The sequence below is a fragment of the Juglans microcarpa x Juglans regia genome, chromosome 4D (genome assembly GCF_004785595.1).
Source record: "Juglans microcarpa x Juglans regia isolate MS1-56 chromosome 4D, Jm3101_v1.0, whole genome shotgun sequence".
NCBI lineage: Eukaryota > Viridiplantae > Streptophyta > Magnoliopsida > Fagales > Juglandaceae > Juglans > Juglans microcarpa x Juglans regia.
Window position 1 is genome coordinate 7218965 of NC_054600.1, and position 23623 is coordinate 7242587.

General features: G+C 36.2%; 1 long non-coding RNA gene and 1 pseudogene across 1 annotated transcript; one reads left to right on the forward strand and one right to left on the reverse strand.

The window, feature by feature from the left end:
* Positions 1-2151: 2151 nt before the first annotated feature.
* Positions 2152-3597, forward strand: LOC121260099 (annotated as a pseudogene).
* A 17229-nt stretch (positions 3598-20826) lies between these two features.
* On the reverse strand, positions 20827-23277 carry LOC121260776. The gene is made up of 3 exons (XR_005939778.1): positions 23226-23277; positions 22122-22168; positions 20827-21079 (listed from the first exon to the last, which is right to left on the reverse strand). It is a non-coding gene; the product is annotated as an uncharacterized LOC121260776 (long non-coding RNA).
* Positions 23278-23623: the final 346 nt, after the last annotated feature.

Genomic DNA, 23623 nt, shown 5'->3' on the forward strand with positions numbered 1-23623 from the left:
AACAAATGGTGTAGATATGGCCGTAACTCCTGATGGTGCCGAAAAGGGAGCGAAGGATGAAGAGAAGATTCATCTACAGGACCAAGTTAGTGTGAAGCAAAATGAAGAACCAGCAGCCAAGGATGATTCCAACAAGTTACCTCTTTCATCAGATCTGAAAAATTCTGTTAGAAATTCCATTTTCTCGTATCAAATTTCATTTGTCCTTAGCAATCCAAATCCAAAATTAATTTCCAAACAAGCAAATTTTCCTCTTTGAATTTGGTCTCCTTCATCTCAAAAAAGAATTCCTTCATCTCCTTGTCTCTTCTCCTTTCCCCATCAACACCCCGTTCGAGATTAACCTCACCGAGATAGAGCACTGGATCGATGTTAGGAGGCTGATGGGCTGTAGGTTCAACGGTGTTTGTGTACATCTCGTGTGGCACCCTCCATGGCCAGGAGGCATTCCCTACCCACTTTCGGTCCTACTAACCCTTGCATTAAAAATTGATGGGAACAAAACTCAGATTGTAGATTGCATGGATCCTCTCACGAATGGACTTGAATTACAAGATGTGATCGTCAACAAGAAAGCTCGTGAAGCAGTGAAGCTGCAGATGGATGATGTTGTTGTTATTGGTAAGAAACTTTTTGTTCATTATTTGTTTGAATATATTCCCACTTAAAGTGGTGTTTAAGCCATTTGATAGAGGAGGGAAAATAAATCCTAAACGAACGAATGGTGAAGAGGATGTCACAACACATATACTTTACTACAGGGTTGCCCACTCTAACTTGCATACTATTAAAAATGAGTGGGGGTTCACAAGGTTTCCTGTTGAATCTAGGAATGAAATTGTTGGTGTTGTGACCAAAACCGGGAAGAATGTGAAGAAACTCAAAAGGGATGATAATGAAATGAGTGAAATTGAAGAGGTTGCTAACTCAAAGTCTTCGAAGCAGGCTCGAGACCACGCATCTCTGGTCGTAAATGCTTTAGTTAGTTCATTGATCAATGGTCAGCTAGAGAAACTAAAAGTGGACCAATGTAAAGTTTATTTGGGGAAGAATGGATTGAGACTGACTGACAATAAAGGCACACTCATTCAGCGCATTAAGGAGCATCTAGAGATTTTTAATGGTGGAGGGGAGAAGAAATATCCAGTCTCTAGCTTTGTATTGGATTGTAAATGGGATGCATGCACTGGTGATATTGTTATGTTTGAACAAAATGTTTCTGAAATGTTCAACATAGCATTCCGAAGTGCCTGTGGTCCTCCTTGTGGCACAAGGATTGTTGTGGGCCGCATTGCGAAAGAAAGTTATGATGCTGCCAAGCAACAACATACTTTCACGATAGAAGTACTCTAGAGCAAGGGGGAGAAACCACACCCTCCACTTCATTCCCTGCTAATTAAGTGTGTTTGAAAACTTTAAGACAGGGATGGGAAAATGAATGGGAAGGGCAGAAAGTTTTGGTAAAGCACTCCAGGGGGTCTATTGCAAGGTCTGATAGAGCAGTACGTATCCAAGGGAAGGAAAAGAGGAAAATGATCAAGGGACTTAACTACCATCTTACTTTGCATCCATATCTATTCCTCTAAAAGTCAGCATTTCTATGGCTTCCCTTCATCCTCAGAGCTACAACTTCCTTACTCTGGCTGCTTTACTATATGCATCAATTACCTTTGACTACATATCATTACATTGCTCCCTGAGCTAATTTCATTGTAGTTTACTATCAATTATATGAAACTACATCATGATGCCTTGCCGCTTTGGATTTGGCATCAACAGCAACTCCCAGATCATCAACGTAACAAGAAACCCTAATTCCTTATCAAAACCTACAATTCTCCTATGGATTCTAATTTAGAAACAACACCTAAACTCTCCTAATTCTCACCAAAAAAAAAAAAAAAAAAGGAAATGTAAGGGTCAAAAGTTAAACATTATTAATTAGGGTGCTATAATATTGTAGATATGAGAACGATACTCTCATTTTACTGATAACCCTTATTTATGTTAGAGTAATACCTTATACAAAGGGAGCATGGAGGTTATAACCAAAATCCCAAAACCATGATCCTTATAATGTGTTATTTTACACATTAATAGATTATCATAGATTTGGCTCTTGAAAGGCTATCACTATCTCATAATAATTAATTATCTTATCATTTTTCCTAGGTATGAATCAACAATTGTCCAAGAAATCATTAAAAGGATACTTCAGGGATTGAGTTGTAACTTTTCAACTCTTTCTAAGGACCTTGTTGGAATAGAATCCCATGTGGAGGAAATGATGAACATACTTGGTATTGGATTGGATGATGTTCGCTTTATAGCAATTCATGGTATGGCTGGAGTGGGTAAGACAACTTTGGCAGAAGTCATTTATGATAGAATATTTTATCAATTTGAAGCTAGCAGCTTTATTGCCTGTATTAGAGAAGAAACTAGAAATCGTGGTTTAGTTTCTTTACAAAAACAACTTCTTTCTAAGATCTTCATGGAAAGGGCAATAAATATATGGGACGATCGTGAAGGAATGAAAATGATACGGGATAGACTATGTTATAAAAAAAGTATTTCTAGTCCTTGATGATGTGGACAGGGAAGAACATCTAACTGCATTAGCAGGGAGTCGTGATTGGTTTGGTCCGGGGAGTAGAATCATTTTAACGAGCAGAGATAACCATTTGTTGAAAAGACATGGAGTGAATGATATCTATAAGGTTAATGAGTTGAATAATGATGAAGTATTGCAGCTCTTTAGTTTGGTAGCTTTCAAGAAGCCTTATCTTGAAGAAAATTATGTGGATTTATCCAAAGGCTTTGTAAAATATGCTCAAGGCCTTCCTTTAGCTCTCAAAGTTTTAGGGTCCTCCTTATTTGGTAGAGGAACAAATGCATGGAAAGGTGCTAGGGATCAACTGAAAGCAAATCCTAATAAAGAAATTTTAGATATACTTCAAGTTGGTTTTGATGGATTGGAGGATTTGCAAAAGAAACTATTTTTAGATATTGCTTGTTTTTTCAAAGGAGAGGTCTTAGATAACATTTTAATGGATATATTAGAAAGTTTTGGTTACTATCCATACCTCAATATTGATATTCTCATGGAGAAATGTCTTATAACGATCTCATCTCAAAGGTTGAGGATGCATGATTTGCTACAAAAAATGGGTCAAGAAATAATTTATGATGAATCCCCCAAAGAGCCTGGTCGGCGTAGTAGATTGTGGCATTATAGGGATGTCCTCCACGTGTTGAAGAATAATACTGTAAGTGGATTAATCCAAATATAAATGCATAGTGTATTTTCATTCTAATTCTTAAGTTTTTTGCAAATATTTCTCACACAATTTTATTGTTCGTGGTTTTTAGGGAACTGACATGATTGAAGGCATAGTGCTAAACTTACCTAATCAAAATGAGGAACGATTCAGTGTTAGAGCCTTCTCAACGATGAAGAAATTGAGAATTCTTAAAATTCGCAACACAAGTTTTGTCAACATGAGTTTTTCAAATCTCCGTGATAAGTTATTGAATCTGCATTGGCACAACGACCCTTTAAGATTTATGCGGCCTTTCCATATTGTCTTTGCATAACTGCAAAAAGCTCTCAATTTTTCCGAGCATTATTTGTAGTTTGTCATCTCTTAAAATTCTGGATGTATCTGATTGCCTAGTACTTGGTGGAATTCAAGACATGAATGGTGACGGGTATCTGAAACAATTGCATAAAGGTGGAACTGCTATCAAATTCACTAAGTTTTTTGCAATGCCAGAGTTTGGCTCAAATGATGCTTGCTCTACGCAAGAAATGTTTATGACCAATGATGACTCTATTGCGGCCTTCTATTTTGGATTTGATGAAAGAGTCTACTACATTAGAAACTTGAATCATGAAGAAAGTAATTTGCAGACAAAAGGCTACGACGTTGTGAGTCTCTTTGATCTCTTCATAAGATGTTTTGTGGGATTGGTTATTTAATATACTCCAATTAACATCTTTTTGTTTTTTGTTCTTACTTCACATGTAGGAAACTATTAGTTTTAATCCCAAGGTAGTGTGTGGATCTTCCTTGGGAGTTGATGATCGAGAGTGGTTCAACATGAAAAGTTTTGGTTCTCATGTAACACTTCAAATCCATCCAAACTTAGATAATAATAATAGTAAGTGGGAGGCATATGTTCATCTTATTATTTATGAAGTTGATGATGAGGTAGAGAATTCAGATCCAATGATTTTCAAGGGCAGTCTTTTTGATGAAGGCCATTTTGTTGAGTTTGTTTATCATTTTGCGACTAATGAAGGTCCTCTAAAAGAAACATTAGTCCTTCGTGCCCCGAAAGGCCCTTCTGTATGGCCATGTGCGTTTGCGGTGTCTCTACCAGCCAAGTGGTTTTTGGAGCAGTCAGCTAATTTGGATAGATGGAGCTACATTGGAGCATCAGTTAAAACAAGTAGCTCGAATGTGAAGGTGAAAGAGTGTGGGGCGCGCTTTCTATCTCAACATCCTCAATCTGAATTCTATAATACCCATATTCCCCATATTGGTTTAAGATTAGAAATGTGGCATCATCTTTGTTGTTGTTTGGAAATGGGCAGTCATATTCTTGTACCTATTCGTTTCTAAGGCATAGTAAGGAATTAAAATATGTGAGCTGGGTCAGTACTCCAGGCCAAGTTGTGTAAATGGATGCAATTCGTGTATATATTGAGGCTTTCATCAATTATTAATGTTAGCTATTGGACAAGACGTTTGAGAATAAGTGTGAGATTTGTAGTGCTCTATACCAGTTGTACATTAATTATGAGATGGAACTCTTCATTCAGGCTATACAAAAGAGATCAGCTAAGCAATTTCATATTTAACTTGGATAAAATTTTCCTTAGGTTAACATCGACCGAACTTAGCAGTGTTCCTTTACATTTTTTTCACAAATTTCTAATATTACATGAATATGGACCATTCATACGTATTAAAATCTCATGGCCATTCAGGTGTATTAAGAGAATGTGCCAACTTTTTCCACCATTAATATTTAGAAAGTTAGCAATTAATTTATTGGCCTGATCTAAGTTAGAGTTGACTTGCCTATCCTATTAAGATATGAGAATTCCTTAAGACTGGCCAGGTTGCTATTAGCCAAATAACAGCCTACTCATCATAGAGTAACATCTAAGACTTCCACCAAACTTATCTTGAACCAGAATTACATTAGAAAATGAGAAGCTCTTCTTCTTGATTTCAGCACCTTACCCCTCGCACCCCCTTGAAGCTGATTTCAGCCCCACTCATCGCACCCCCTCGAAGCTCAACCCTTAGGAACTCATCAGATGTAATCCCTTTGTCACTCAACCCATTGAACAACATCGGCATCATGTCTCAGCCCCCTCACACCCCCCTCGAAGCTCAGCCCCTTTCGCACTGGCGATAAAGAGCAGCCCCTCAAAGACGTAACCATTTCTGCTATGCCCTTTGACCAACCCTAAATTCGATTTTGCTTGGAATGTAAACTGGTTAGAAATTCTTTAGAGACCTTTCTGTTTTTGCTTTGAATGTGAACTGGTTGGAATGTAAATGTCTGCTTGGAGTGTAAACTAGTGAAGAAGAAAGAAATCACACGATGGAAGCCATAGAAATACTGTTTTTGCATTTTACGTGTTTGATAAAAGTTCTAAGAAGAAAAAGCACCACTGTATTGTGTTGAATCTCAAACACAAGCACCCTTACACGATGGTGTAATGGACCCAATGGAAAGAATAGTAAAATAAACCATACAAGAGAACAAAGAACAAGAATATAAAGATAATGGCTACAACTTGGAGTATTCAAGGTCTCCAATTCCTCCCAAATGAAAATACAAGTTTCAGAAATAATTTTCCAGATCCCTCTAACAGACATTCCTCCCCCTCTATATACTCAGAAACCATGCCCCTAATCAATGACGACCAAACTCAGGCCCTGGGTCGATTCTTATTTACCTTAACTAGGCCCATGGGCCACTAACAACTCAACAACTAATTATAATGACAGGATAACAACTAAGTTGGGCATTAAGCCCAACCCCTTTAATTGGGTTCATAACAATCTCTCCCCCTTTAAAGAACCATGTCCACAAGGTTACCAGGAATGGCCCAACTTTCTTTAAGTCTCTTCCTCAGTTTCTTGATAGCTCTGAATTGCATGAACCTCTTGCTAGGAAAAATTTAACCCGTCTCCGAAAATGATGGCAAAGACAGAGTTATCATTGGAAGAGCATAGCAAGATGGGCTTGGCTTCTGAATCATGCATCCCACATAGGGTAAGCAGGCCCTGCTCTTTATTCTGAGTGTATGCTACTTCCAAATTTCCCTTTTCTAAAGCAACCCACACCTTTATTGTTTTGTCTAACGAACATGATAATAGAAATTAGTCCCAGCACGGAACAGACATCACAACTTCAGTGTGTTCTTCAAGTGTCTGTATATAGTGCAAAGTTTCAATGTTCCAGACTCTTATAGTACAGTCCATTGACCCAGAATAGAGCCTATTAGCTCTAACTACTAATGAAACAACTCCAAGGGTATGACCTTTAAGTGATGACCTTTAAGTGCTTAGGGGAACCATTGGACACTTGAAAAAAAAAAAAAACTTGTTTAAAGAAATGTTTGCCAGTAATTTGGAGATCACTTGAAGAGAATTATGAGAAGAGCTAGCAGTACTAACAGGCTAGCTAGAGACATATATAGGAAAGACTCCCTTGCTTTCCAAACTATCAATTAATTAACAAACACCACCATTAGTGGGAATCAGGCCAGCTTGATCATGGGTTGATGTTAATTTCAGCCTAAGTCAAGACGTAAACAAGACGGAAGAAAATTTGAGATCAGTTGACTTGGACAATTGATGAACAGTAATGGACTTGGCTGCGGGTCTTCCACTGCCAAGCACGTCTTCCACAGCATGATCACAAGTACTCCAAACTTGAAAGAGACTCTGAGAATCGATGAACCTTGGTCTTGGTGAATGGACAGGTTTTAAGTGCCAGTCAAGTCTTTCAGTTGATCATTTTGTTAAGAAAATTATTTATTTCATATGAACTTACAAATTATTTTGAAGTTTTTTTTTCCTAATTTCTGGTAGCTGTTATAAGTTTATTTCCACTTTCCATTATAAATAATATTCTTTTACTAAGTCACGATAAATCTTTTATGATTTATTTAAATAAATTATTATGATGTTTTCAAATTTTAATACAAGTTTCTAAGTTTTGGCCTTTTATGTTAATTTTATTTTTTTACTTTTCACAATGGCATGCTGATTAGGTATAGTTGTTTTGTTCTTTAAATGACTAGCGTGAATTCTAATTGTAATCATTTCGTTGGTGTGACAACCACGTGTATATATATATATATATATATATATATATATATATATATTAGCCATAAGTTTTTTAATTCAGCTTAGAGATTCCAATTTCCTAAAATTCGAAAGGATGTCCATCGACAAATATCAAAAGCAAAAATTGAGAAATAAAAAGAAATCTTGAATGCATGCTTGGATAGCATAGCTAGAGCAAAGAAGAGAGGAGGCCAAGTTGTGGCTCATGTTTTCCAAGCCAACAAATTGAACGAAATTATAATATCTAACCATCCTTTGAAGAAGTTTATACCAAATATCATGATTTAGAATGAAAGGGACTGGTAAGGTGTTTGCTTCCACACATATCTCATCTTAGTAGTGTCTAAAAATGAAATGGATTGAAGAATGAGAGTTGCCTTCGTTACTAACACCCCATTTGCTTTCACAGATGGTCTCAAACCATTTCATCTCAACATCTAAACACCATTCAAACAAGAACATTTTTAGTTTGAAATTTTTAACTTATTCATCCAATCATTACTAATCATTATTTAACCTAATCATTATAACTTTCTCAAATTTTCAAATGAAATACAAAAACCAATTCTACTTTTAAATTCCCAAAACGAAAATAATGTTAAAAATTTACCTTATAACAATATTTTAATTTTCTAATAATTTAATTCATATTTTTCTCTCATATTTCTCAAAATGTCATAAAAAACAATATACCTTAAATAATTTCACTATTATTTACAAATTTCTCAACTCATCTATGCAACCAAACGAGGCTTAAAACTCTGGGCTCCTATTTGCACAACTTGATGAGTTAATTCTTCAAAGGTGGTTTTCGATTTGGTTTATTCTATTGAAGAATGCGATGTTGAGCATTGGTAAAGTTTGTAGCTTTTTTTCCCAAAGATAAAGGACTTCTATTAAAATCAAGAGCTACCATTACCAAAAGTTCTCAGCCCTTCCCTGAGTATTCAAATGTGCTTTTACCGGTGTTACTTAGTTATTGAAAAATAGTTGATTCATTAAGAGACCTAACAAGAGATAGAAAAAGAGTGAGAATAGAGATTGTTTACTGTGTTGAGGAGAAAAACAACGTGGTGAGGTTGTTTACTTTTTTTAAATTTTCTAAATCAGAATAGAGATTCCAATTTTCTAAATCTACTTTTTTTAAGAAATTCAAATAGAATTGGAAGCATGTTCATCGACAAAGATCAAAAGCAAAAATGGAAAAATAAAAAGAAATCTTAAATGCTTGGATAACATAGCTACATCAAAGAAGAGAGGTGGCACGTCGTGGCTCATGTTGTCCAAGCTAAGGAATTGAATAAAATTATAATAACTAACCATCCTTTGATTAAGTCTATACCAAATATCATGATTTAAAATGAAAGGTATTGGTGAATTCTTTGCTTCCACACATATCTCATCTTAGTAGTGTCTGAAAAGGAAATGGATAATAGAAGAATGAGAGTTGCCTTCGTTACTAAGGTCCTGTTTGGTTTCACAGATAGTCTCAACACATCTCATCGTAATATCCAAACACATTACAAGAAAAACGGGCTTTTGTGACCATTTAATTGCAGCGAAAAGACCATTTGTGACCAAAACAGACTCATTTTAGCTGTAAATAGTCATTTCGCTAGAATTAACTAGCCACAAATAAGCAGTTTTCTTGTAGTGGCAGTATTTAAACACAAACAATTTTCAACTTCAAATTTTCCATTACGTCATTTCCTAATCACTATAACTTTTCCAAACATTCAAAGAAAACACAAAAACAAATTAACTTTTTCAAATCCCGAATGAAAATAATGTTAAAAATTTATATTATAACAAAATATTTTAACTTTCTAATATTCTTAGTCTTATTTTTTTCTCTCCATTCCCAAAATCCCATCAAACATTTTACTTCAAACAATTTCAATACTATTCACAGATTTATCATTTCATCTGTGTAACCAAACGTAACCCAAAACATTGAGTATCTATTTGCACAAGTTGACAAGTATAATACTACAAAGGTGGTTTTCGATTGGGTTTCTTCTATTGAAGAACGAGATGTTCAGCATTGGTAAAGTTTTTAGCCTTTTTTTTTTTTTTTTTTTTTTTTTCTGTAAAAGGTAGAGGACTTCCATTAAAATCAAGAGCTACCAATACCGAACGCTTTTAGCCTTTCCGTGAATATTCAAATGTGCTTTTACTGGTGCTACCGTGTTATGGACAACAGTTGATTCATCGAGAGACCTATCCAGAGGTAGAAAGAGAACAAGAGATATCACCGATATTACCATGTTGTGGACAAAAACAACGCAGTGAGCGCGACACAAGTTTAATCACGTGTGACATGCTCTATCTTCAAAAGCAATAAGAGCTCAAATAATATTTGGAGCTGTTGAGGACAGAGGACGCGGTGTCAAAGACAGCTTTAAACCACATCATTTTGAAGGTATTCTCTTCTAGAGCACCCCTATGAATAGGACGCAGTGTAAAGTCGTGTTACACGAGCTAATAAAACAGTGACTTGTTATTTTTGCGATGCTTTACAAATAGACAATACTGATGAGATTATTTTCCTGTCTTGGAGAGAAATCTCCTCCCAATGCTTCATACCGAAATACCATCAGTGTTCAAGCTTGAGTTTTTGTAACAAATGATTATTATTGTTGCCAACCCTCCACCATAACACCTTAGATCAAATTTATGTAGGTCATAAATTTACTAATTCAGATTATAGATTCCAATTTTCTAAATTTACTTTTTTAAGCAATTCAAATTAAATCGAAAGCATGTTCATCAACAAAGATCAAAAGCAAATAAAAAGAAATCTTGAATGCTTGGATAGCATAGCTAGAGCAAAGAAGAAGTGGCCAAGTCGGGGCTCATGTTGTCCAATCCAATGAATTCAACGAAATGATAATAACTAACCATCCATTGACTAAGTCTATACGAAATAACATGATTTACAGTTAAAGGAAATGGTGAAATGTTTGATTCCACACATATCTCATCTTCTATCCATTTAATTTTCAAACACTACCAAGATGAGATTTGTGCAGAAGCAAACATTTCACCAGTAGCTTTCATTTGAAATTGTTATATTTGGAATATACATGACCAAAGGGTGGTTTGTAATTATAATTTTGGTCAATTCGTTGGCTTGGACAACATGAGCCATTACTTGTTCACCTCTCTTTTTCGCTCTAGCTATTGTGACACCCCCAGATTCCTCTTATGACCGGATGCACATCTAACTATTGATTTCATTTATTACCAGTATATGCCCGAGTGTATTTCCTAAATCAAATTCTTATATTGCTTATTTGTAAGGAAGGCTTCTATGTAGGATGTGAGAAAGCCCGTTGAATTAGCTTCATCATCAGCAAACATAGTTTATTTGACTAGATCACAAGGAACGAGATGAAGTCCTACCTACAAGATTTTGAGAATATTCTCAAGCCGATAAGGGACAACGAGGACTCCATTCTACATGTTGCAACAAAATTCAAACAGATGCAGTTTGCTAAAAAACTCCTCAACTTGGACCAATCACTTATTGATCTGAAAAATAAGAAAGGTGACACTCCACTACATCTTGTAGCAAGTATAGGGTGTTTGGACATCATAAAACTCCTCATAGATTGTTCAACTTCATATATTTTGGAGGCGGTGAATATAGACAAGGATACGGCATTGCATGTTGCTATGAGAAATGCTCATCACTCGATTGTGGAGTTACTAATTGGCCACAAACCAGGGCTAGCTAAGATGGTGAATGAAACCAAAGAATCCGCAGTGCTCTTTCTTGCTATAGACAGAAACAATTACGATGCGGAGGAAGGGACCACATGAATGTGTTGCACGTAGCCATCATTCAGATGGTGGCATGTAAGTTCTCTCATGCTCTCCCTACCTTGGTCAAAACCAATGTTCTTTTTTTCTTTTTTCTTTTAATAAGTAAATGGTTAAATTATATTAATATGAAGAGGTATCGCCCAAGTACATATGGGGTATTCTAACGCCCCGGAGGTCCGGAGAGTTAGCTCCTAATACTAAATATCCTCTCTAATAGCACCATTATAAATAATCTAGAAACTCCATAAAATATTCAACACAAATATCCTTGTTCATTCATAGTGACACTAAAGAAAATCCTCAATAAAAAAATTAAAAGCTCACCAAAGACACAAAAATATCCATAACTTAACATACCAAAATAATGGATTACAATAGCTCTACTAAACATGACTCAATACATACTTGGACCAAATGACGCTTATTCCTCTACAATCATCCCATCTTGCTAAAACTTCCTACTCTTATTCTCCAGTTGAACCATCAAAATTATCTGAAAAATATTGTGGTGATAAGGGTGAGTTATTTATCAACAACTCAGTAAACAGACAACATATGTTAGTATGTAAACATGAGCATTTTCAAAGAGTTCAGAATGCAGTAACAAAACATTTTAGTTTCAATATGCAAATCTCAAACATACATATTGTCAGAAAATCAGAGCAACACTTCAAGCTGTTCATATTCAAAATCTAACTTTTCATATTCAAAGACCCCTTGGGCACAACATGACTGAACATCTCCATCTTATGATATCATATCAGAGCATCATATTAGATTAGAGACCATGTTTAACCCCAGTGGTAGAGTTGCGCATTCTGCTAAAAGTCAAGTAGAACATAAATCACTATGTTACCAAAGCGAATGTACTCAGAGCAGAGACCACTATTATATCTCGTGACAGGGCTAGAGATCACTATTATATCCCGTGACAGGGCCAGAGGTCACTATTATGTTCTGTGACAAGGCCAGAGGTCACTATTATGTCCCGTGATAGGGCTAGATGTCTCTATTATCTTCTGTGGCAGGGTCAGAGGTCACTATTATCACCCGTGATAGGGTCATATATCAGAGCAAAATAGAATCAGAATCACCATATCAGAACCAAAATCAGAACATAAATCACTATGTTACCAAAGCGAATGTACTCAAAGCAGAGACCACTATTATATCTCGTGACAGGGCTAGAGATCACTATTATATCCCGTGATAGGGCCAGAGGTCACTATTATGTTCTGTGACAAGGCCAGAGGTCACTATTATGTCCCGTGATAGGGCTAGATGTCTCTATTATCTCCTGTGACAGGGCCAGAGGTCACTATTATCACCCGTGATAGGGTCATATATCAGAGCAAAATAGAATCAGAATCACCATATCAGAACCAAAATCAGAATCACCATATCAGAACTAGAATTAGAGTCAGAACAAAATCAGAAAGTCATGCCAAAGGTTTTTTAGATGCCACATCGTATCAAAACAAATTATAGAAATTCAGATCATTTCACATTTTCCAAAACAGATTCAGAACATCTTCACGTCACATGTAAAAAATTATAAAATTTTTGTATTCGCTCATTTTTCTCAGTTCAATAACAAAATGTCAAAAATAAGCTCATGTCTACATCAGTCATGCCAAAAAATACTTTATTCTTATACAGAGTTTCATGAGTAATGCAGAGCGAATAACTGAGGTCGTTTCAAAGTTCTTTTCATAAGAAAACATGCATATTTTCCAAAAATCAGCCTTAACCCATTTTATTTTTATGCAAAATCTAGTATAGGAACCTCGCTTACCTAAACTTCTTAACTTTGTAGAAATTTTTCACAATAGTACTGAACGAAATTCAATTGTCACCTATAAAATTTTCACGTACTTTCGTAGATTTTCAATCAACCATGTATTTCGATATTTAAGCCTAGTATATTAAAATAACCTATTTTTCCCCAAACTCTAAAATTCTCATAACCCGATGTCTTAAAACATTACTCTTCAAACTCATCGATGACCACTTAACCTTTACGGGTAATACATTAAAAAATATCGATCATCAAACTTTCATTCAAACAAATTAGACTAAAATTTTAAACAGTTAAAAATACAATTAAAACTTCATTTATTTTCTTTTTAAAAAAAAAAAGAAAGGAAAGGAAAAGAAAAAAACTTGTATGTAAAACAAAGTCGAGTTCAATATATATAGGAAAGACAGGTCAATTAAAACCAATGGTATTTTAGAAATTTTGCCAAGGCAGCTTGGGCTCTTTAAAAAAAAGGACTGTAATTTAATCAAAATTATTTCTCGGAAGGCTACACGTCTTAGAAAGGATTTAAGGGTATTTTTGTAATTAATGGAAAACTTCCATGCACTTAGGAAGGATTGAAAACGGAAACCATAAGAGAAGAAAGTAGGCTTACAGGAGAAGAAAATCGTGCCCAACGGCCCTTTCCATACAGGATACAACGACATGGAGGGGCTAGCAAGGTGCACTGGTTTTTGGCTCATGGTGGGGTATAAAAACTCTGTTTTGAGTTTGTAAAAACAAAGGTGGTGATGCGGTTAAGTGTTGGCTGGGCAGAGGGTTGGTGGATTTCGCCGTGCAGGAGGAAACTCCACAGCGTTGGGTGGTCTGGGTGAAGGTTTAAGCTGTGTTGCATGACGGAGGTTAGGTGTGTTTACGTGACCAAGGTGTGGAGTAACAACCTTGTGGAGGCAACGGCTGGACTGGGGTTCACGGTTTGCCAATGGGTTGGGTGGTGGGGCTATCACACATTGGTTTTTGAGTGGAAGAAAATGACAGTTACAAGAAGGAGGTGATTCATTGAAAAATTAGGTTGCGACAACTTCTTTTGCAGAAGAGAAATACGTGTGTTTATAGAGTTGATTGGAAAAGCCCAAGATGAGAACAAAAGGGAGGGTAACCGTGGATGAGAGACTTGCATGGCATGAAACATGGAATGTGCCTAACATGAAACTAGTTCTTGGCTTCATGGGCTTGGGTTTTGAGCATTGATTGGGCTTTTTCCCTGAGTTTTGGACTCTCAATTCAACCTCTAAAATAATTTAACTTGTCCCACAAATTTTCCTTGGCCCATAAAAAGATTTCACATAATCCAAAAATATTTAATGATTTTAACCTAATTAGCAAGCCCAATAAAAATATATTCGACATCCGTCAAAAATAAAATTTGGGCCCCTAGTCCATTCCAAAAATACTCGTTAATCTCAAGTGAGCTTTTCATCCATATAAACCCAAAAAATTTAGAAAACAGCTTGGTTCTGGACCTAGGTGTTACATCACAAGAGATAACACCTATTTAAGAGAAAAAAATAGAAACAAGAAAATCGTGACCATTGAAATCTACATCTTTGGCCCAAAGAAATAGGGTTTTGACTAATAACACCTATATACTTTACGCGCAACTTGTCAAGATGGAAGTTCTAGCTCCTCAATGTAAAGCCAAGATTATAGTATGCTAGGTTATATTTACAAACCAATACATGACACATGCACAACACTAAAGTACGTGTTTAATTTACTGCTTTAATCGTTAATGTGTGCTAACAAATTATTCAAAATGGTTAGTGTAGGTGGAAATGTTTGTGAGCCTAATCTTGGCTTAGAAGAAGCTAATATATGTAAGTATTCCGCAGCGACTACAAACTTTTGTGAAAGGTTATACAATATATATATATATATATATATATATATACACAATTACATTTGTTACTTCAATAGATATATATATATATACACTAATTATGAAGAAGTACTGCTCATTTGATAGCTATTGGTTTTTTGTGGAAAAGCATATATGATGTTGTTGTTGATATAAACAACACAAGAGGATCACCTTATCTGCTTATGAGCTTTGTGAAAAAGTACTGCTAGAAACTCGAGTTGTTCTTGTATGTATCAACAGGTATATTAATTATAAAGGCCCGAATTAATAATGCATATGTATCATGTATTGTTGGGTGGAATTAGAATCAATGTTTTGGTTCGTAGAGCTTTTTAGTAAATCGGAGTTTGCCCTTTGCACCTCTTGCTTAGCGAAAAGATGTAAGTTTTTTTTAATTTCAATTAAATTAGTAATTTGTCTCCTTTCAGTTTTTATTCGAGAAGTGAATGATTAAGCTTTTGCTTTGAAGCCAAGCGATCATTGGCGAGTGAAATAATGATCAATAACCATATGCATATATAGCGCCTAAGTGATGATGTCTTGTGCTTTTGTATCAATAGCACCTTCATCTATTGCCGAAATATGATTTTAAGGTGAGTGTTTAGGACGCCCTTGGAGGTTCTGGTTATAATTTGTTTGATGCCATGCTTTTGATTTCACGAGTTATGTTAGGTAGTTATGATGGGTGGTTAATTTAGAAAATTTCCATGTATCTCTAGCATGGATGTGAAGAAAGTGACACTCTTGTTTCGTGGAATTTATGCTTCAATTCTCTTGTTTTTAGTGTTAATATATGAATTTGCAGGTAGCTGATGGCCCACAAAAATGCAAGAAAGGTGTGTTTGGGACTAAAGGTGGTGATAAGGAGGTAAGAGTCAAATTCAAATCTCTTTATTTGCTGTGTGTTTTATCATGTCACTGGATTGCATGTTTTTTGTGATTTTCAAAGTACCTCAATGATTAATATGACTTATATGTTAGAATTAAGTACATCAAAATTAGAATGGGCATGCAGGGTGTTCAAGCTAATTAAGTACTCTATTTCCTTTTACTTTCAACATGCGAAACTACTAGCCAATACAATGGCAGCAGCTGGACGTCCATTACCCTCATCTGAATTTGTTCCAGACCCTTTAGCTGGTCTTGGACCTAACTATGACGCTTTGGTCTCATCAGTCACTACACGGCTTGACCCTATATCCACTGAAACATTATTAGCACATCTTCTTGCACATGAGGCCAGGCTGCAACATCATGCATCCAATGCAACTATTTTCTCCCCTGAAGCCAACTTCACTGCTTGTGGTAATTCATTCATGCGAGGTCGTGGCTTTTACGGCCGCAACAACTTCGACAGAGGTGGTGGAGCTCGTCAAAACTATCGAGGTCAAGAGTCTTCTTCTCATAATGGTCTTACGGGGTATACCTTCCTCTAATCCTTTTTCCTCTCAAAATGACTCAAGATTTGTATGTCAAGTATGCAATAGAGCAGGACACACAACCCTCACATGCATATAGAGATTCAACCAAGCATGCACCTCAGTAACTCCTGCCTCAGCCCATTACAGTGCCTCTACCTACCCTACTGATGCCACTTGGTATCCTGACACGGCGGCAACTAACCATATCACGAGCAAGCTTGCTAATCTTAATCTTCAATCTACTAAATACACTGGTGTAGATCAACTCCAAGTTGGTGATGGATCATCCATCCCAATTTCTCATACTGGTTTAGCCCTTCTTCCACACTCTTCATCACATTTTATTTTAACAAAATTGCTTTGTGTTCCATCCTTTACTAAAAACTTTCTTTCAGTTAAACAGTTTTGTTCTGATAATAATGTCCTTTTCCAATTCTTTTCTGATCATTTTCATGTAAAGGACTGCATCACGGGGAACACACTGCTCCAAGGGACAACAAGTGATAGTCTCTACACTCCCTCATCTCAGTTCTCTCAAGCCAATTCAAGTTCACTCTCTCTTGTCCAATATGGCACTCACGTCTCGGCCACCCTTTATTCAAAGTTGTCCGCACGGTTTTACTTCAACATGGCCTACCTTTTGAGAAAATGTCTTCAATGTATTTCTGTAATGCTTGTGCTATGGCCAAGCACCATTGTGTACTAGCATATAAATCCTAAGTCTAATTTTTTGTTTGATCTGGTTTTTAGTGACTTGTGGGGTCCTACACCACATGTTTCTCCTGATGGTTTTAGATTTTATATTTCCTTTGTAGTTGATCATTCCAGATATACATGGTTATTTCCTCTTCAAAACAAATATCGGGCTTTGTCTATTTTTCTAAAGTTCAAGTCTTAGGTTGAGTTACAATTCAACACTCAAATAAAGCAACTCCAAACGGACTGGGTGGGGAATTCATAACATTCACTGATCTTATTTCCACCTTAGGCATCATTCATCGAGTAACACGTCCTCGCGCTCACACTCAAAAAGGCATCGGGGAAAGAAAACATAGGCATATTGTAGACTCTGGTCATGCATTACATGCACATGCATCTATTCCTTTAGCATTTTTGCCCTATGCATTTCAACATGTCGTGCGTTTAATCAACATGTTGCCATCCACTTCTCTCAAACAAACCTCACCATTTTCCATTCTTCATAAAAAGGACCCAGACTACAAAGCCCTATTTGTCTTTGGCTCGACCTGTTGGCCTTTAACCAGACCTTATAACAAACACCAATTTGATTTATAGGGTCATCGAGTGTGTGTATCTGAGACTAAGCCCTACTCACAAAGGCTCAATATGTTATCATATTCCCTCAAAAAGAATTTACATCTCTAAAGCCATTAAACACAATGAAGCTCACTTCCCATTTCAAAACTCCTTTAGTTCCACCACAAAAATACTTCCCGAGCCCTCTAAGGTTGTTCTTCCCATTTTCACCTCTCCTCTAAATCCCACTCGACAGACCCAAAGCATCTTTTAGGACGAATGCCAACTTCTTCTTCCTCACAGCGTCCATCACAATCACCTACACCAATTCATGATCAGCAAGTACATTCCATAGTAACTCGCTCGAGAATTGCTTCGTCTCGCCCAAGTCAGTTCACTAATGGCACCATTAGGTGGCCACCTCCGCAAGCTCATGCCTCAATCAATTCACCTATCCCAGAAACCCCCATTTTTTTTCGGTTGCACAATAATATAAGGAATGGAGAGAAGCCATGTCAAAGGAGTTTAATGCACTCCTAACAAACGATACCTGGTCACTTGTACAAGCCTCTGAAGCTCAAAATATAGTGTCATGTAAATGGGTCTTCCGTATAAAACAACTTACAGATGGCAACACTGAAAGGCATAAGACACATTTAGTGGCAAAAGTATTTCTTGAACAATGTGGTTTGGATTATGATCAAACCTTCAGTCCATGGTCAAAGCAACTACTATTAAACTTGTTTTAGCTTTTTTAGTGACAAATGGTTGGCCTATTCAGCAGTATGATGTCCAAAATGCTTTCCTTCATGGATCTTTATCTGAAATAGTATACATGAATCAACCACCTGGTTTCTCACATCCACAATTCCCTCATCATGTTTGCAAGCTACGGAAAGGCATCTATGGCCTGAAACAGTCACCAAGAGCTTGGTACTCTTGGTTAAGTCAGAAACTTACTACTCTTGGTTTTAATATTTCATCTGCTGATAGCTCCTTATCTGTTCCAATCAATCATTTTGAATGCCTCTATGTGCTAGTCTATGTAGACGACCTCCTTGTTACAGGACCCAACATGTAGCTAATTAATGATCTCATTCATGCCTTGCAGTCAGACTTTCCAATAACAGACCTCGACAAGCTTCATTACTTTTTTGGAATTAAAGCAACACACAACTCAGATGGCTCAATTTTACTCACACAAAAGAAATATATTGCTGACTTGTTGGACAGGACAAACATGACACTAGCAAAATTTGTAAAGACCCCAATGTCTACTTCCGCAAAGCTCAGCATGCATTTAGGGACTTTATTTGAAGATGCCTTTCTCTATCGGAGTACAGTAGGGTCTCTCCAATATTTTTCATTCACAAGGCTAGACTTAGCCTTTGCAATAAGCAAAGTTTGCCAGTACATGCACTCTCCAAGAGTCCCTCACTGGCAAGCAGTAAAAAGGATACTCAGGTATCGAAAGAACACATCCCAACTTGGTTTACGCTTCTCTCGTTCTTCCTCAATGAATCTCACTGCCTTTTCATATTCGGATTGGGTTGGGTGCTCAAATGACAAAAGATCAGCAAGTGCATACTGTGTTTTCTCTGGATGCAATCTAATCTCATGGTCCTAAAAGAAACAACAAACCCTAGCATGGTCATCCACTGAGGCTGAGCTTAAATCAATAGCCAACACCACTGCAAAAGTCATATGGGTTCAACACCTGTGTCGAGATCTCAACATCCATCTAACTACTTCACCAGTACTGTACTGTGACAACTTAGGGGCTACATAATTATCATCTAATCCTGTCTTCCATGCTAGAACAAAGCAAGTTGAAATTGGCTTTCATTTTTTGAGGGATAGAGTCCTTAACAAATCTTTGCAGGTTGCTTTCATTTCTAGAAAGGAACAGTCGGCAAATCTCCTCAGAAAATCTGTCTGCTTCAAGGTTTCAACAATTGTGTTCAAGTCTATGGTTGTCTTCACTGCCGCTTGACTTGAGGAGGTTTGTTCAAGCTAATTATGTAACCCTTGACATGCAACATACAAATAATGCACAGCCAGCATGAGCTGGTACGAAACCAACACGTGCATTACAATATGTAGGACACACAGCATGCAGCAAGTAGTGTGCAAACAGCACCCAATGGAGGCCCTATCCAGAATACTCTGCAGCACCCAATAGCCTCCAACCATCCACTATAGTTGTAGCAATTTGTCTTTATTAGCTGTAATATTTCTACTGTAAATAATATTCCTCTTGTACCGATTGCACTAGTATAAATACAAAGGCATTGCCTCATTATAAGTTACACAACAAATCAATATACAAGAAACATTTGTTTCAGCATAAGGGCCCTATTTTCTAAAATTAATTGAGAAGATCATGCAGACATTTTTCATTGTCCTCTACTAAGACATTCTGTAGTTTCAATTTAAATATCTATTGGGCTTTGGGAAGTAAAGAAAAATGTACATTTCTAAACTTACAGCTAATGAAGAAGGTCTCCAGTTTTGAGATGAAGAGGTATACCTTTAAGGTATATATGTAACAGTTGAAGAAGGCAGCTTCCATGATGACCAAGACTTGCTTAGGAAACCCTGGTTACACTATAAAGATGGGAGTACACCTGTAAATTTATATTGATATATTAATGTGGGATATTGAGGTGAATTTCAAATAGCACTTTTTATAAATGAATGATGTTGTTGGGGATATTTGAAACATCTATATGTAAATGATTAATTCATGATATATATTTTATGCTTTTAAGAGAATATATTGATCTATTACGTACGTTGATGGGGGGACTATAGATGTGTCAAAAAAAAGGCTGAAATGGTATGTATATTTGCGTAAATCAAGGATAAAAAAGTGGTATTCCAGCGAATAACATTTATAGCTGCAGAAACTCAATCCCGGCTGCATCACTGCAACACAAATAGTCAATACTACTTTTCCGGCAAAACTTATGCAAAAAGAAGGATTCACTATTACAGCAAGGTTATGTTAACTGTTGTTCATGACCAAAATTAGTATTTTGCAACGAATTCATAAATGACCGCAAATGTTGGACGAGAACCAAGGTTTATTGCGGTGACCAACTGTGACGCCCCCAAATTCCGCTTGGGATCATACAAACATTTGAAGCATCGAGACATGCAACAAAAGGTTACCTGCCCCCGTTCACGACATATAAGATGCAATGTTTCTAATATGTATCTACTATTTTGCAATATTCACGGTGGATAATTTTTTTCTCTAGCAGTACTATGCACCAAACTGAAATATCTCAAATATTTAAAACATACTTCATAAATAATGACATACTAAACAACTGAGATCACAACATTAGTCCAAAATAGTTGTGATCAAAAGAGTGCTGGAGATTGAAGTCCACAAATACAAGTAGTAATCTAAGGTAACTATTGTACTACCATCTACGTCGCACCGTCGCTTAGTCAACCGTTTCCAGTTGGTCAATTCCCGATTCTCCTTCAGATCCTGTAACAAGATCTACCATTCGAGGGAAATGGTAGTTAGGACTACCTCAGTGAGATTTGATTACAAATCTCAGCAAATTAACAAAAAACTTTCACACAGGTTAATGATGCATGCATGGCAGTAAAAGCATGAATGCATAATCAAATCATAAGTAATCATAGCATAACTTAACATACAACATAACATAACTGACATAACTAAAACTGAAGCGTGAACTGAACTTGACTTGCTTGAATTGAACTGGACTTAAACTGAGACTTGACTTGACATGAACTTGATCTGAGACTTGACTTAACATGATTTTGGACTTGAATTCTGAAATTTAACTTCACATGAGCTTGAACTTGAACTAAAACTTAACTTTACTTGAACTCAGAACATAGTCTTATCTCATGGAATTACCATGATGTTCTTGTCTCGTGGGGTTACCACGATAGCTTAGTCTTATCTCATGGGATTACCATGATAGAGTAGTCTTATCTCATAGGGTTACCATGATTTAACAATAACCATGACCTAGTCCATAACTTATCTGCCCGGGGACGTACATAAACGTGAGGTACATGAACAACTGGACATTATTGTTCTCGAAATACGCAAATTGTATTCGAGACAAAACCTGATTAAATACGAAAGGACAAGCCCTGATGTAATACAACATGACTTGAACGTGACTCAAAAGGTATGACTTACTTGAGATAGAAACATTTCGAAACATGGCATAATATGTAACAAACAACGTGCTTAACATGGCATAACATGTAATATACAACATATTTAACATGACATGTTTGCAATAGTGAATATTACATGATATGACATACATGTAATAGATGACATACTTAACAAGATGTACTTACAATGTATAGTAAAATGTGAAAGAATATCTTGCGTAATAGATGAACAATTCATGACAGAATAAATTCTGTGTGACAGATAAATATGTAATCATTTTGCTTGGCACATATGATAACATACATACATACATACATTGTAGTTCCTTTACTCATCACTCATACACATTAAACTGATAGTAAGTTAAAAACTAATTTACCTCGGTCTTCGCGCTTCTAGACAAAACTCAAGTGCGATCACGAGAAACTAAAAGTAATAATTTCTAAAAGTTAAAACTTAGTCACTAACAATTAGGAATTTGGAAAAATATCAACTTAGAATAAAATTACCATTTTACCCTCTACGTGTAGAAAAATGACCATTTTACCCCTAACTTAAGGATTTTGCATTCTAACTCCAAACATCACCAAAATTTACATACCTCATGTAAATTTTGTCCTAAGCTCACAACCATTAAAACTCTATAGGGCTGAAACTTACATAGGCTATTTCGCTTGATTTTTATTGCAATTCTTTCAAATTTCATGACTCATGATTAAACCAAAATTTTTCTTCTAGTATACTTATAACATATTCCAAAGAATAGTCATGTTTTGAATCATGAACAAAAGTCATCAAAATCACTAAAACCATACTTGAACTTTTTGGTTTTTCTTCTAAGTTCAAAATAGATTTTCGTTTCTAATTTGTTTTGATCAACCTCCTGATCCAAGACTTAAAATTATGTGATCTTCAAACCAAAACATCACATAGTTTAAAAAAGTGTCCCAAAACAGATCCAAGCTCCTACCGCATGATCACATGGTTAAACATCAACCAAAACATAAATTTAGCCAAGAACACCATCATTTTGGCCTAACCGAATATCTCCTAACATAAAATTTTATATCTTCGAAACTAACATTAAATGTCTTCAGAATAACATTCTAATGTGTATATAAGAGGCTTAGGATCTTCCAATAAAAATGTTAAACTATTGGAATAAGATTAAACCTTAAAATATTTAAACTTTCTCAAAACAGAAACTGTTTTTCCTGTTCCAGTTTCTATGTTTCTAGATCTAAGAAAATATTTAATCATTCAACAAATACTCAACCAATAATCATATACACATGTTAACAGTACTCCATAAAAATTTCAGATCAAGATCTATTCATTAGCTTGGTCAAAAACTCCAAAATCTAACACACTCTCTAGTTTATCGCCCAGAATGACTTTCTGGGGTTTAAACAACTTTTTACAGATCAAATGATCTCCAAATAGAACAACTTTCTTGAAGTAAAAATTGCAAGAAAACACTTACAAAAGCTTCGAATTAGGCATGCAAAAGAGATAAGAAAAACTGCCCAAGAGTGTCTTTTGTGTTCGATCAAGGAAAAGTGTAAAGGAGGGTTGCTTTTTGTGGGAAGTGGACTGGCGAGCCTTTTACACAAGTTGTGGAAAGTGATAGGACTGAAAGAAAACTTGAGTGTTGGCCTTTTCTTCTCATTACAATAAACAAAAATCAGCCCAAGATCTTTTCTTTGTACTTCAAGAACCTTCTAGGCCCTTCTTTTGTAAAGATCTAGCCAGCCCAGTGGGGGTGCAAAACTTAGCCAAGAAGCAATGCTAATGTGGTCAAATTCATGGGCCTTAATTGGCCTAAACCGATTGGGCCTAAATTTTGGGGTTTTAAAAGGGTTTGGGTTGCTATCAAGCCCA